We start from the raw sequence: 14,819 nt of genomic DNA on the forward strand, positions 1-14,819 counted from the left end.
AGCGATACCTAGAAACAACTTGACTAGTCACAGCTCTGCATTTGCCTTATATGGACATGGTCTGATCAGTTGGCAGCCTGTGATTGGCTGAGACTCAGCTATTTGTTACAAGAATATACTCTTAAATTAGAGTGCAGTTTGCTATTTAGGAACTCAAAGTACAGAGGCAGCATTAGGCCAAATTTAAGTTAACACGAAGGAAGGCCCGTCTGGGAGAATGATAAAAAATGATTACAAGGAGGCAAATGAAACTCTTGGGAGTGATCAACATGTTCATCACCTTGGTTTTGGTTCCACAGCAGTATTCATGTGTCAACACTTACCAAACTGTACAGTGGAACATATGCCAATTGTATCTCAATAAAGCATTTTATGTGAAGACGAATAGAAAGCCAGAGTCGTTATTTATAATAAAGAAACTTAAGGAATTTTAAGTTTGACACAATACTATGGATGTATTTTACATAGTATTGTTTCCATTTATATGATATTCAAAACAGGCAATACTAACATATGGTGAAACAAATCCCAACAATGTTTACCAGTAATGGAATGATCGAGAGGCTATTGATCAGAAAACAGATGAAACTGTATTTTGGGAAGCTTGAAATATTTTCATCATTTGACTTGTGGTGCCATAAGTATATAAATAAGTAAAAGGTATTGAATTTTACAATTAAGATCTGTGCCTTATACTGTAAGTAATGTATCTCAATGAAAAAGAAAAAAATGATTACCTTTATTTCCTTGTTCTTTATTACAACTTGATCTCGTATCTTTTTGACCAAAGACTTACTGTATAAGAATACGTATTTTAATATAGTGCTGATATTAGATATTTTCAAATGTTAAACGTTTTGCATATTTCACAGAACTTGAAAATATATTAAATATTTTAAAAATAGAGAGTATAATGTTAATTACAGCTGGCTAAACGAAGGTAAATCAAGAGAGTTAATATTTTTCTCAATATAGTTCTTGGTCTAATATTTTGAAAATTCCAATTCCTCATAAGTTTTTTGGAGCATGTATTTTATTTTATTTCCAAAATCTTCAAATACAGTATATTATAATTTATATATGACTAGATTATTATTGGGTAATACCTAGTTGATTTGGAAATTCTGCAGAACATTTAGTGAAGCTGATTATGGACATAAACTTTCAGTGAAATAAAGAACATATCGAAAAATAGTATCTATAGTAAAATGTGATATATTAAGCAGCCTGCACAGACAGCAAAACCAAAACTTTTTCTTTATTTCAGTGAGGCTTTGTTCAGCACCATACTTTGTACATTTTCCCCCTTTTATTTAAGGTCAGAGAGTTCACGTGCATTGTTACTTTTATTTTTTAGCATTTGACTTCTATTTTTTTCTTACTCTTTCTCTTCTTCTTTTTGCTGCATTTGGCCAGATTTCCTATTGAAGAGTTTAAATAGAGTTGCAGAGGAATAGCAGGAAAAATGGCTGAGATCTCATCACTTGTCAGATAAATCCCAGGGTGCCTCTGCTATATAACCAAGATATTGATTGATTTCTTTACTCCTAAAAGTCTGTGACATTACTGCACCACTTAACGCTCCAAAAGGAAAAGTCTTTGCCTTGAAGGTGAACTGCTGTTTCAGGTACATTTAGTAGTAACTATGACTGAATATTACTTTGAAATTTGAAATAATCATGCAACAAATAGCAACCCAAAGGGAAATATTGTATAACAACCTTATGTGTAAAATATCATGTGTATATATCAATTATTTAATACTCTAAATAATCAACTTACCTTATTTCTCCTTCTTCATTCAATATATTTTTATGACATTGGATTAACTGTCGCTTGCACTAAACAAAAGGGAACAGCATTATATTCCATTCAATATTACTGTTCTCTTTGAAATTAATTTATTCCTGGCATATTTTAATAAACTAGATCTACTAAATGTTCCTAATTTACTGTGATTTACTTCTATAATGACTGGGTGTGGTGGCTCACTCCTGTAATCCCAGCACTTTGGGAGGGCGAGGCGGGTGGATCAATTGAGGTCAGGAGTTTGAGGCCAGGCTGGCAACATGGTGAAACCCCATCTCTACTAAAAATACAAACTTAGCTGGTCGTAGTGGTGGGCACCTGTAATCCCAGCTACTCAGGAGAATAGCTTGAACCCAGGAGGCAGAGGTTGCAGTGACCCAAGATCGCGCCACTGCACTCCAGCCTGGGTGACAGCCAGACTCTGTTTCAAAATAAATACATAAATAAAAGTAATATTTCATACTCTTCACTGTTTCAAAATAAATAAATATATGTAGTTTAAAAGAAAATTGAAAGAAATTATCTAACCTTGTATTAAGTTTGTACTTAAACACACAGTGAAAGCAATTTATTCAACGAACTTTAAACAGAACATGTTTGATGTAATTCCCTGTGGAATTCTAAGTCTCTCTCTCTCTCTCTCTCTCTCTCTCTCTCTCTCTCTCTATGTGTGTGTGTGTGTGTGTGTGTATATATGTATGTCTATACATACACACACGCACACACACAAATTGATGCTTTATCAAAATGTAATTTATCAAAATTATCAAAATGTAATTGATACATGATTTATCAAAATATAATTGGTACATGAAAAACTGCACATACTTAATGCATGCAATTTGATGAGTTTGAATACATGCATACGTACCTTACCATTGCCGCAATCAAGGTAATAAACAGAACCATCACCTCTGAAGGTTTTCTGGTTTCCCTTTATTTGTTTGTTGTTTGTTTTCAGTAAGAACACTTAAAATGATAGCTACCTTCTTAATTTTTTAATTTTTTTAAGCACACAAAAATCTTATTTTTAATAATAGGCATTATGTTGTATAGAAGATCTCTGGAACTTATTTATGTAATGTAACTGTAACTTCATACTCATTGAAGAAAAACTCCCTGTATTCTTTATCAACATCCTCTGGTGACCATCATTCTATTGTTTGCTTCTGCAGAGCGGAATATTTTGGAGTCCGCATATAGCAGGAACCATGCGGTTTGTGTCCTTCTTGGGCTCATTGATTTAACTTAGCAAAATGTTTTTCAGGCTTATTAATGTTGTCAAAATGGTAGGATTTCATTCTTTTTAAAGGCTAAATACTATTCCATTATATGTATATACAACACTCGTTTTTAATACACTCATGTGTATATGGATATTTAGTGGTCTCCCTATCTTGGCTTTTGTAAATAATGCCACAATAAACAGTGGTAGTATAGATACTCTTCAAGATTCTGACTTCAATTCTTTTAAATATGTACCATAAAGTGGGATTGCTGGATCATATGTTAATTCCATTTCTACATTATTGAGGAACATTTGTAGTGTTTTCTGTAGTAACTGCACTATTTTGCATTCCCACCAACAGTATACAAAGTTAAATATCTCCACAACCTTGCCAACACTTGTTATATTTCTTTTAAAATAATTAGCATCATAAAACAATGTAAGGTGTGAGGTGACAGACATCTCATCATCATTTTGATTTGCATTTCCCTGAGGGTTTGCAATGTTGAGCATCTTTTGATATACCTGCTGGAATTTCCAACATATATAAGGAACTCCTAAACTTAATTTAAACAAAATGACCCAATTTAAAAATGGGCAAAGAACTCGGATACAAATATTAAACTTTCAAATATATTCAATAGGTTTATTGTTACTCTGAAATTATTACATATTTTAAAAAGTAAATAACTACAGTGATAATAGTAACATCAAGATTTTCTGTATAAAAATAAAAGATATATGAAATCAAGGAACCTGAAACAAAAATCCTGTAATCTTAAATTAGAAATTTCGAATTGAATTTGTGAATTCATAGAATATCAGTTTTCTAATCCTGTGCACTAAATGCATTTAAAAGCAAATATAACCAATAGCAATGGGCATCACTAGTGATCAGATTATTAATTCCAGCTTATATTCTACATAATAAAAGCCAAGGCTTTTTGGAGTAATGTCTGTTTTCAGTTCTATAGAATATTTAGAAAAAGCACTTGGAACATATTTTTATTTACTATGAAATACGTTTTTATTTAAAAATCTTTGAATTTCAGTTTCAAATTTTTTACAGATCATTTAGAACAACACTTAATGATAAGTGAGTGCTCTCACCAAAATCAATTACATGGTAATATCTTCTGCTGAAATATTTCTGGTGTTTGATAACATACTTTCTCATGGGGAGGAATATAATCCTGGAACATCTTATAGAGCAAAATATCAAGAAAGGGAACGTAGATTAATAGGTCATCTTAAAAGCACACAAGAGCCCACCTAGAGGGTCTCCCACCGTCCTATGATGGCAAATTTGAACCTCAAAAAAATGAAGGGAAATGGGTTCACTCATATTAGATATATGTTTATCTAAAGATTATAATGACTTCATAGTGATCAAGTCATGGTATATTATCAACCTCATTACTTATTTTGAAAGTCATTAAGTTGCCAGCTCATTGAAAATTGATAAATAAAATATTAAAGCATCTATCATGTCTTTATGTATATATTGTGTTCTCAATAGCTGGGTATTTGGTTAGGGAAAGATTTCTAGATAGACTATTTCCAAAAAATTTTAAAGGATTAAGAATATTGAAAATTCACCATTTTCCCAATGCATAATGAAACATAGATCTGTATGATGATCCTCAAAGATTAGGTAAAAAACATTTAGATGTTATTATATGGGAAATTTTCTGTTGAGGGAATCAGACTGACATGATCTGAATCCAATAATCATCATAGCCTTGGAATAAAATAACAATAGGAAGACATTATTGCACACCTAAGTGATGGAATGGAAAATAGTCCACACCAGCTTGAGCTATTCTGTACTGAATTAAAACATTCTGAATCTAAATCAGCCACTAGGATTAGGCAAGATAGAAGACTTAAAAGTATAGAAAAAGAACTAAAAGGATGACCTGAGATAGCAATCAGCCAGGTAAAAATGTGAGACAATGTAATGGAAAAATGTCCCCAACTTATCTAGCAAATCAACTGTGTGTGTGTGTGTGTGTGTGTGTGTGCAGAAAAAAAAATTTGAATGAAAGAGGTTTAAGAATTGACTATTCTTTGTATAACCTGCTTGAATCCTAATTTGAAAGATAAAATTGAAAAACACATTTTGAGACAATCAACAATATAACGGTATTGTATTCAACCAGCACATTTGAATATGTACCAGTCATTTTACTTAAGTAATTTTATTGAATTCTTATTTGGACATAATGTGTGATTAAACTATGAACACTATTAATTCCAGCAATTCTTCATTAAGTACTTCATTGTAAGGCATACAATTACACAAAATGCACATATACTGTTTTTTTCTCAGCACTCTTACATAAAATATTGAGAACATTACAATTTTTTAATAAGCTGGGAATTGAAGATATGACTTAGGTAAGTGCATTTTTTAAATGTTTATACACTGTCATTCAATGAAGCTATTGAAATGATGCTGTATATTCATATTCATGGGTATAAAATATGAGTAAGATAAAAGAACACTGTAAAAATAAGCATTGTATATTTTTGTAAATATTAACTAATACGTGGATCCACACATGTTGTGTATGTCTAAAATATTTGTTCACTCACATTTAGTCACTTATTTAATAAATTTTATAGAGCATTACAATATATTATGCAAGCAGTTTAAGATATAGGGAAATCAGAACACAAACATTTTTAAACATTTTTAACAGAAAATACTTTTTAAGTTAGGTTTTTTTTCTTTTTTTTTTAAGGAAAAAGATATGGAGCAATGTTTTAGGATTCTATTGTACTATTTTTTGGAAATATTCTTTGAAGAAGTATCATTTAAGCTGTGATGAAGCCAGTTGGAGAAAAAAAGGATGAAGAAATAGAGAGGGAATGATGTGTAAAAAACCTTGACTCGGTTTGGGGTAATGTGAAAGAATACAAGGAACAAAGACTTGGATGCAAGTTGTCTCTCCAGGAGGCACTTCCAGTCCTAGAAACAAGAGTGTAGAGAAGTAAGATAGGGGGCAGAAAAGCCAATCAAAGAAAGTATTACTACCCTGGTATCCACTGTGGGCAACTGGAATTCAATCCCATTCGAAAGTCTCTGAAGAACTGTGGAAAAATTGTCTCAAAATTGTTCCTCTAGAGAAAGGAGGTGAGTATGTATTCGTCAGTTTTCTGCCTTCTTCGGTTGAGGGGTACCTCCAGCTACCTTAACTGCCCTGAACTTTCATGTTGCAAATGTGCAGCTGAGCAACATTCTGCATCTTCAACAAAATCGTAACAGATAAAAGCTAACAATGCATGCTTGAAGAGAGGACAGAAGTGGAGGGCCTTATCAAGCATAGTTGTGCCAGAATCAGTGGGGTTAAAGGAATGTGGTGTTTGCTGCTGTAAACTCTCCTCTGTACCTCCCACCCTGCACTGCTCATGTCCGTTTATGCTTTCTAAGTCTACTCTGTCCCTAGCTCTTCAAATCAGTGCTAGTCTCAACAACTGAAAGAAAAAAGAGGGAGAATGGTTGTTGGGACAAACTATAGTCTGGGTTGTTGCAACTGGCCCAGAAATTATAACCAATAACCAACATCTAACTCCTTCCGCCACCACCATGGCTGACCTGCTGCTGTTCTGGGATGGTTTCCTATGTGGGTGAACTAGACCTTTCTCCCAAAGATGGCTGAGATTTGTTTACGAAATCGTTGGTCAGCAAATATTGTGATCATCACCAAGCCAGGAGACCTAGACATACTCTAGTGTACTCCACACACCAGATCCTCTCCCTTGCCTCATTTTGAAGCAGCAGCCCTAGTTCCTCATAATGTTCAAGACTGATTTCCATACCACTGTGGTACCTTTTTCCTTTGCCTGTTAGTCTGCCAATATGAGATCCTAGAATCATCTATGTGGGAATCATAACTTTGGGCAGCCAAACACTCATTGTGTCCCTTTGTAGAAGCATTCATACCCAGAATATACAACTCACCAAAGTTTAGGGTGAAGGGATGAAAACACATTTGCAATAGGTCGATAGGAGCAATGGTGAAAGGGGTCAATACTTTCCTCCATCTTTGTTTTCTGTTCTGTATATTTTAGCTAAAATATTAATTAAAAAAAACTTGGGATTATAGCAGCATACTTACCCTTTGGTTCGGCACATACACCACATGCTGGAGGATAGCATGCCAGGACTTCATGATGCTTTCACTCTGGCACATTCAGTACATTGATCTTATATGTACCATGTTTGATGCATTCCAATGCTGTAGTCTCAGCACGCAGCCATGTGCCAATTGTGGAATATGTTAACCTAAAATAAGTTTTTCAGTGGAACTATTTGCAGGATCCAAAATATTGGCTGCCATTTACTGTAAGTTCCCCCTCTCCATGTGGGAAAAAAAAGTGTGCTGTGATCAATCCAGCATTAAGTGGTAAGATGGTCTCCCTCAGGGATGGTGCCCTTTCAGGTCTCAGGGTGATCACTACTGCTATTGGGATATAGCATTGACATTGGTTCGATGGCTCTTCCTGAAAGGAAGTCTGTGCTGCTACTCCCTTGAATAACATTCACTGTAGCCACCAAGGCCACGTCATGCATGGGCCCTTGACACAAGCATTGGAAGTCAAAGAAAGCTCTGAATGACATCCACCGTGGACTCACCTAGACAATCTGGTAATTGAGTGCCTCCTAGGAGACTGGGCATTGATGTGACCTTTCCATTCCCTGTACACTCCCATATGTCTATCCACACATTTCTTTCTCTGACATCAGTGTCCCTCATTTTTCAAATCTTACTCTTTCAAAGTCATAACAAAATAAGTTCTTCATAGCTCACAATCCCAGTTACATTCTTATCTCAGATCTTGTCTCTTGATAACAATGTCGATAATCATGTTCACAGCTTGGAACATTTCTCAGAAAGAGTTATTTCCCTTTTATTATTTGGAGCCGCTCATGAGTTAAGCCGTAGCGCAGAACCGGTTCATGATTTTGCTGACACAAAAAAATTACATCCATGCACCTGTGAATCATACCTGATACAAACTCTCCTCTCTCAGTACACTGTAGGAACTACCATGATGCCACAGATACCAGCAGGGTTAGAAATATCAATACAAAACTGATGGGTGTCATTCTGTATGCTTCCTTTTCATGTAGCTTTGTTGTAACTTCTGGAATTGCCCAGGTTTCACATCAAATGTACCTTTCCCCTCATACAGTGTTTAGTTCCATCTCTTCAAAGCATCTGCATTGTCTATAACCACATTCAGCAAATAATGGATGAGTATAGACGCTTGGTGACCCATTGTTAGCTGCACAGTTATTATTAGTGCCAAGAAGCATGACAGCAACTGTTCTTCATCACAAGTAGTTCTATGCCACAGAAGACATGGTCTTGCTCAGAAACACTGAGGATCTTCACTGACTTTCTTACTGGGTCTTGCCTGACAGCCCCTACAGTATCCAACTTTATTGTGCATAGTTATAGAATGACAAGGTAATCAAGTTTTTTAAAAAAGAATATATTATTACAGAAAGCATGAGAATTAAAATAACTCAGCAAGGCCACCAATGAGTACAGCTAGGTTAACTGTTTCAGCTTGTCCAAGATATTCGTGGTTTTAGGACTGAAAGTTCTATGTCATGGAAACCCTCAGTCTCAGGCAAACAGAGGTGTTTGGATATCCTAGGTAAAACTGTCCATTCCAAGAAAATGAAAATTGATTTAGAACTTTCTTTTTGAGACAGTCTCACTGTGTCACCCAGGCTGGAGTGCAGTGGTACGATCTCGGCTCATTGTAACCTCCACCTTCCTGGTTCAAGTGATTCTTTTGTCTCAGTCTCTGGAGTAGCTGTGACTACAGGCATGCACCACCATGCTGGGCTAATTTTTGTATTTTTGTTAAGGACAGGGTTTCAACATGTTGACCAGGCTGGTCTTGAACTCCTGATCTCATGTTATCCGCCCGCCTCAGCCTCCCAAAGTGCTGGGATTACAAGTGTGAGCCACTGTACCTGGCCAATTTAGAACTTCTGATGGGAAAGAAGGCATTTTCCAGATCCGTAACTACATATCAATTGTCAAATACCAAAATGTAGAGATACTTGACATGACATGCTGTCTGCAGTAAGAGCTACCACTTATATGTGGTAGTCCCGTCTTATTTTACAATAACCATCTGGGTTTCATAGCAGTTATGCAGGCGATTTGAGCAGGGATAGTAGGGGGATTAGCAAGCTTGCAATCTCTAAGTAATCAATGTTCCACTAATCTCTGCATTTCCATTCAAGATGTAATGCTGATTCTACTGTAGTGTCTGCTCCCTGGCAATTGAGAAAAATTGCATGAGAGAAGGTTGAATTTTGCTCTTCTCACCAAAATGTCATCTACTTTTTGTGAATCAATTGGAGTGTTTAGTCAGCGTCTAGGCTTTTCTGCCCTAATTGTACTGGAGAATGTGGCAAATAAACATAAATTAGGTCTGAAGACTCATTGGACTTACTTGAAGATGTACTTAGGCCAATAACTTCTTGATCCCTTGGCCTTGAGAAACATTTATTACAACTGGGGAGCATCACTGATGTTTAAAGTCACCAAGTAACAGTATCAGATCCAATATCAATCCAAATACTCTTTCGATTTCTGGGTATTTCCCTATGCCCATCTAATTTAATAAATGCTGTCTTAAAATAGTAAAAATGATACTATTTCAATATAAGATGAACATTTGAAACAGTGGTAGGAGCTATAAAAATAGCATAAATCAGAATGAAGAAAACTCAAATATTATATGACCTGAGAAAATAAGGATATAAAAATGAGCTGAAAATGCACAGAAAAAAATAAGGTATTTTTAAAGAATCAGTATTTTATGTGAACCTAAAATGAACAAACCATAAATACTGCAGTAAGAGAAAATGAGGTTGAAAGGAGAAAAATCAAAGGAAATGTTTTGAAGTAAAGAAAAATATGTAAAGGACTCAAGAGAAAAAAATATATATATGGGAGATATGATCAATGTAAAATAAGAACAAAAAATTAATAGAACAAATAGTAAATGATTATATTAAAATTTATAAACTAAGGAAGACATGAATGTATTTTTGAAAGGGTATACCATAAAACTCTAAAAAAATAAAAACATAAATAGCCAATGTTAAGACAAAAAACAAAAATACAGTTGATATTGAAGTGCAAAAAATGTGACCATTGAAGACAAAACAGTCGCTTTGTTTGTTTGTTTGTTTATTTATTTATTTATTTTTGAGACAGAATCTCACTCTGTTGCCCAGGCTGGAGTGCAATGGTGCAATCTCGGCTCACTGCAACCTCCACCTCCTGGGTTCAAGGGATTCTTCTGCCTCAGCCTCCTGAGTAGCTGGGACTACGGGCGTGCACCACCAAGCCCGGCTAATTTTTTAGTATTTTTATTGGAGACAGGGTGTTAACATGTTGGCCAGGCTGGTCTTGAACTCCTGACCTCAGGTAACATGCCCGCCTCGACCTCCCAAAGTGCTTGAATTACAGGCGTGAGCCACCACACCCAGCCAAAAGTCACTTTAAAGAAAATAACACAAGAGTGTAAGGCACTGTTTAGTTTCGTTTTGTTTTTGAGGGCTGTTTTTTATGTCTTTACATGATTGAGTAATTTAATATTATGAACAAAAAGAAAATATTAATTTGAACTAATTATGAATAAATGACTCCAAAAATTAACAAAATAAACATATTATTTCCTAATGTTTAAAAAAATTTTGAGAAAGGGGCAAAAATCCTGCAAATATACACACACCAAAGAACTGGTAAGGGGGAAATAACCAAAAAAAAAAAAAAAAAAAAAGCAGAGGGAATCATTAGATACTTCGTTGAACAAGGGTATGCAAATTCATGTGACTACCTAGGTGAAATAACACTGTGGTATGAATATATTACATTTCAAAATGAATCCCAATAGAATAAGAAAGCTTTAAAAAATAATTTCCGTAAAGCAAATTCCATAATAGTCTGCAAATCAAAGCAAACCAAATAAAAGCATCACATCCACATAGTTTTACAGGAAGTTTTATGAATTATGTAAAGATCCATGTAATTTCCAGGAAGTTTTATGAATTATGTAAAGATACACATAATTTTACGAGAAGCATTTATGAATTAGGTTTTAATTCTACTTATACTCTTTCATAACATGGTAAAAAGAAATGTTTCCAAATACTAGTTTGAAGCTAGCATGCCATTGACATGAAAAATCAGAAAAGATTGTACAGAAGAGACAATTTTACTAATGAATATTTATAAATACATATATAATATAATAAACATTTTTTGACTTTGTAACTCATGATTACTGCATTTATACTGATTATGCTTTCAATACTTTTAGTTGTATTTATGTTTTTCCTAATATTTAAACTGTTTTGTGTGATTATAAAGTTTATTTGATATAAATATTTATATCTGAAAATTTTCTCGAGAAGTATTTTAGCTGTGTCCTACATGTTCAGGTGAATTATTTTTTCATTGTTATTAATATTTTCTAGAAATTCCACAAGATATCATATATTTCCTTTTGATCAGATTTGATAAAATAATCTGTAGGCATATCAAACAAATTTACAAATGTTCATTAATAATGCCCAGCTCAATAAATTATGGTACATTTACTCAAGTAGAATCCTCCAGTGGCATGTAGAAATTATGATGTCTTTTATATACAGTCTGGGTCTAATCTTCCAAGCTGTATTTCAAAGTAAAAAATAAAAACAATAACAAAAAACAACCACAAAATCCAAGATGTTGAATGGAATATTATATCATCTCTTTGTAGAAAAGCAAGGGAACATGAATTTATGTAAATATTTAATTGTGTTATATAATGGACAAAGTACAAAATATTTTACTAAGGAGCAACAAAAGAATTAGGGGGCAGGGAACAAGTATGCTATCTTGACTTCTTTATCGATTTATTAGTATTTATATAAAAATATTACATTTATGGTAAAACAATAAAAACAATCTATAAAACTAAGATACAGCTGAATGAATGATAGTACTTATTTTTAATATAATGGTGACAAAGAAAAATACAAATTTAACTGACTATAGACAAAGTATTTTTTAAAATTTAAGGACATAACAAATAGCAAATGAATAGGCAAAATAAAATATCACATCTAGAAGAATTATGACCACCGAAATGATAAAACTGAACATAGGCATCTCCCAGACATGTTCCTCATGTGCCTTCTAACATGACCCCCACCTCCAACCCTCACTTCCATCGTGTTACTTTGGCATTTATTATTCTATATACAGTGTCTGTTATTCTGCTTAGTGTTTCTCTTTAAATGTTACGTTTCAGAATTTCATTTATGTTGATGTATATATTCATACTTGATAGAATGCCATTGCTATATTTGAGTCTATTGCAAAAGTATAGAACACTATCCATCCTGGCATTGGTGAACATCAGGATTGTTTCTGCATGTGAATAATGCTGGTGTCAACATCCTCGTACATGTCTTCTTATGCATGTATATTTCTGTTGAATGTATTCCCAGGAATTCATTCTAGTTCAACAAATAGGTGCTTTGTAAGATAATGTGAAACCATTTTGAAACTCATGTACCAATGCTCACACCAATAGAATATAAAAGATTGTGTAGCACCTCATTTTTACTAATGTGGCATTATCAGTCTTCTTAATGTTAGCTATTCTGGTTGGATCTGTAGTTGTCTTTTCATGGTTTTTGAAAATTTGCATTTCTCTGATGACTAATAATTTTTTATTCTCATCACAGGCTTATTGACTATACTGATATATAAAAATAAATATGAACATAAATATATATATATAATATACATTCTTTTATTATGTGCTCTTCAAACCCTTCACCCATGTTCTATTTTTTGTCTATATTATTCAGTTTGATTTATTGGAATTATGTATACAATCTGGATAAATCCTTTTGACAGTCATATGGAGCAAGGAATATCTTTTCCTATTGTAAGCCTTGTAATTTCAATCCTTTTATTGTGTCTTTCAGTGAAGACAGGTTCAGCATTTTAAAGTAGTCCATTTTATAAATCCCATTCTTTAAGCTCTATCCTTCTTGTTCCTCTTTAAGACATGTTCGCCTACCTTAATGTCATAAAATATTCTTCTTTATCTTCTTGCATCTTTTGATGTGAAGCATTTAGGTTTAGATCTATATTTTATCTGAAATTCCTATGAGGTAGGAGTCTGGCTGCATTCAGGAGCTCCTGGCACCAACGTGTTTGCTTCTAAATATTATTTACCACAAAGAAGAAAGCAGCCTCTTGAAAATCAGGGGAAGAAGTACGTAAATCTAAAACATATTGTCAGGCCTGCAACAAGGACATGTCAAACACTATAGGTGCCAGAATAAGGAAATAGGAGATAATTTGAAGCACCTCTTGTTGGTGTAAAATAAGGCATTTTGAACAAAAAATTAAAATATTAACTGCAATTTATCAGAAAACACAAAATATATAAGAACCCGTCCATTTATAATGGTATTAAGATAATTAATTGTTACTTTTGTAGTGGGCTCAGATTTACTATTTTGAAAACTGGTAAATAAGATATTAATAGAATCAAAGGTTTATTCAACTCTTTAGTTACACTCTCTATTTTGGAGTTATGAGATAGTGGGTGGGAAAAGCTGGCTTTGTAGAAAAAGTCCAGTTATAAGTGAAGAAATAACAACATGATAAAACTATAATTATAAAATCACTCCATTATAACAAGCGAAATAGTCCATCTAGTCAAGGTTCTAAGTGATTGCTAAATCCATCAGACCAATATACATCAAGCTCACAGTTCCCACATCCGTTGACTAATCATACCATCAGTAAGACTGGGACGAGAGACATCTCATGATTTCTGATATATTGCAGTTTAATATGCTATATTGAAAGGAAAACAATTCTAAAATCCAACTATCAGTTTATAGCAAATGTAGAAGATAGTGAAATGTGTCATTTGTCTTGAATTGGCACTGTGAGAATGCAATAAACCAAACAAAAAATGTGAGAGATTCCATGAGGCATATGACCTAATTTTTCAAGAATACAAAAACCATAAAAAGGGAGAGAAGGTTTACGGATTTTTAGGATATATATTGATCAAAGCAGTAGGGATCTTGTTTGAATCCCGATTTAACTAAATTGACTGTACAGAAATCACTTTGAGACAATAAAGAACATTTGAGTAAAAACTGCTTGTTATGTCAATGAATTGCTGTTAGCTTTTAGGTGTTCAAATGTTATTTTCATTTTGTCGATAAAATGTCCTTATGTGTTATGAATACATAATATATGGTTCATGTAGAGAACTGTTATGTCTCAAACTTGTTTCATAATCTCCTTAAAAAGCAAAACGAACAAAATTTTAAAAAAACCACAGAAAACAAAAGCAAACAAATGAAACAGGGAATCAGCACATTTTTCACATATTTGAAAGTGGGTGATGAGTTTATAAGTGGATGATGAGTTCATAGCAGTTAATTAAAAGATCATTCTATTTTGTGTGCCTTTGAAAATATCCATAGTAAAACTTTTAAAAACATCGGTAAATGGGTGGCTTCTGCAACCCTAAATTGTTCTTCTACACCTGACATATTCTCTTCTATTAATTCTTGATAATAAAACCATCTCAAAGAGTTAGAACCCTTTGACACCTAACATGCTGAGAGCTGGGATTTTTAGTGTTGCACTGGAATGCAGATGGGTGGCTGACGTTACTGAGTAATGTCTGCTCCCCATTATATTAGTAAAGA

Source organism: Nomascus leucogenys, chromosome 4, assembly GCF_006542625.1.
Source record: "Nomascus leucogenys isolate Asia chromosome 4, Asia_NLE_v1, whole genome shotgun sequence".
NCBI lineage: Eukaryota > Metazoa > Chordata > Mammalia > Primates > Hylobatidae > Nomascus > Nomascus leucogenys.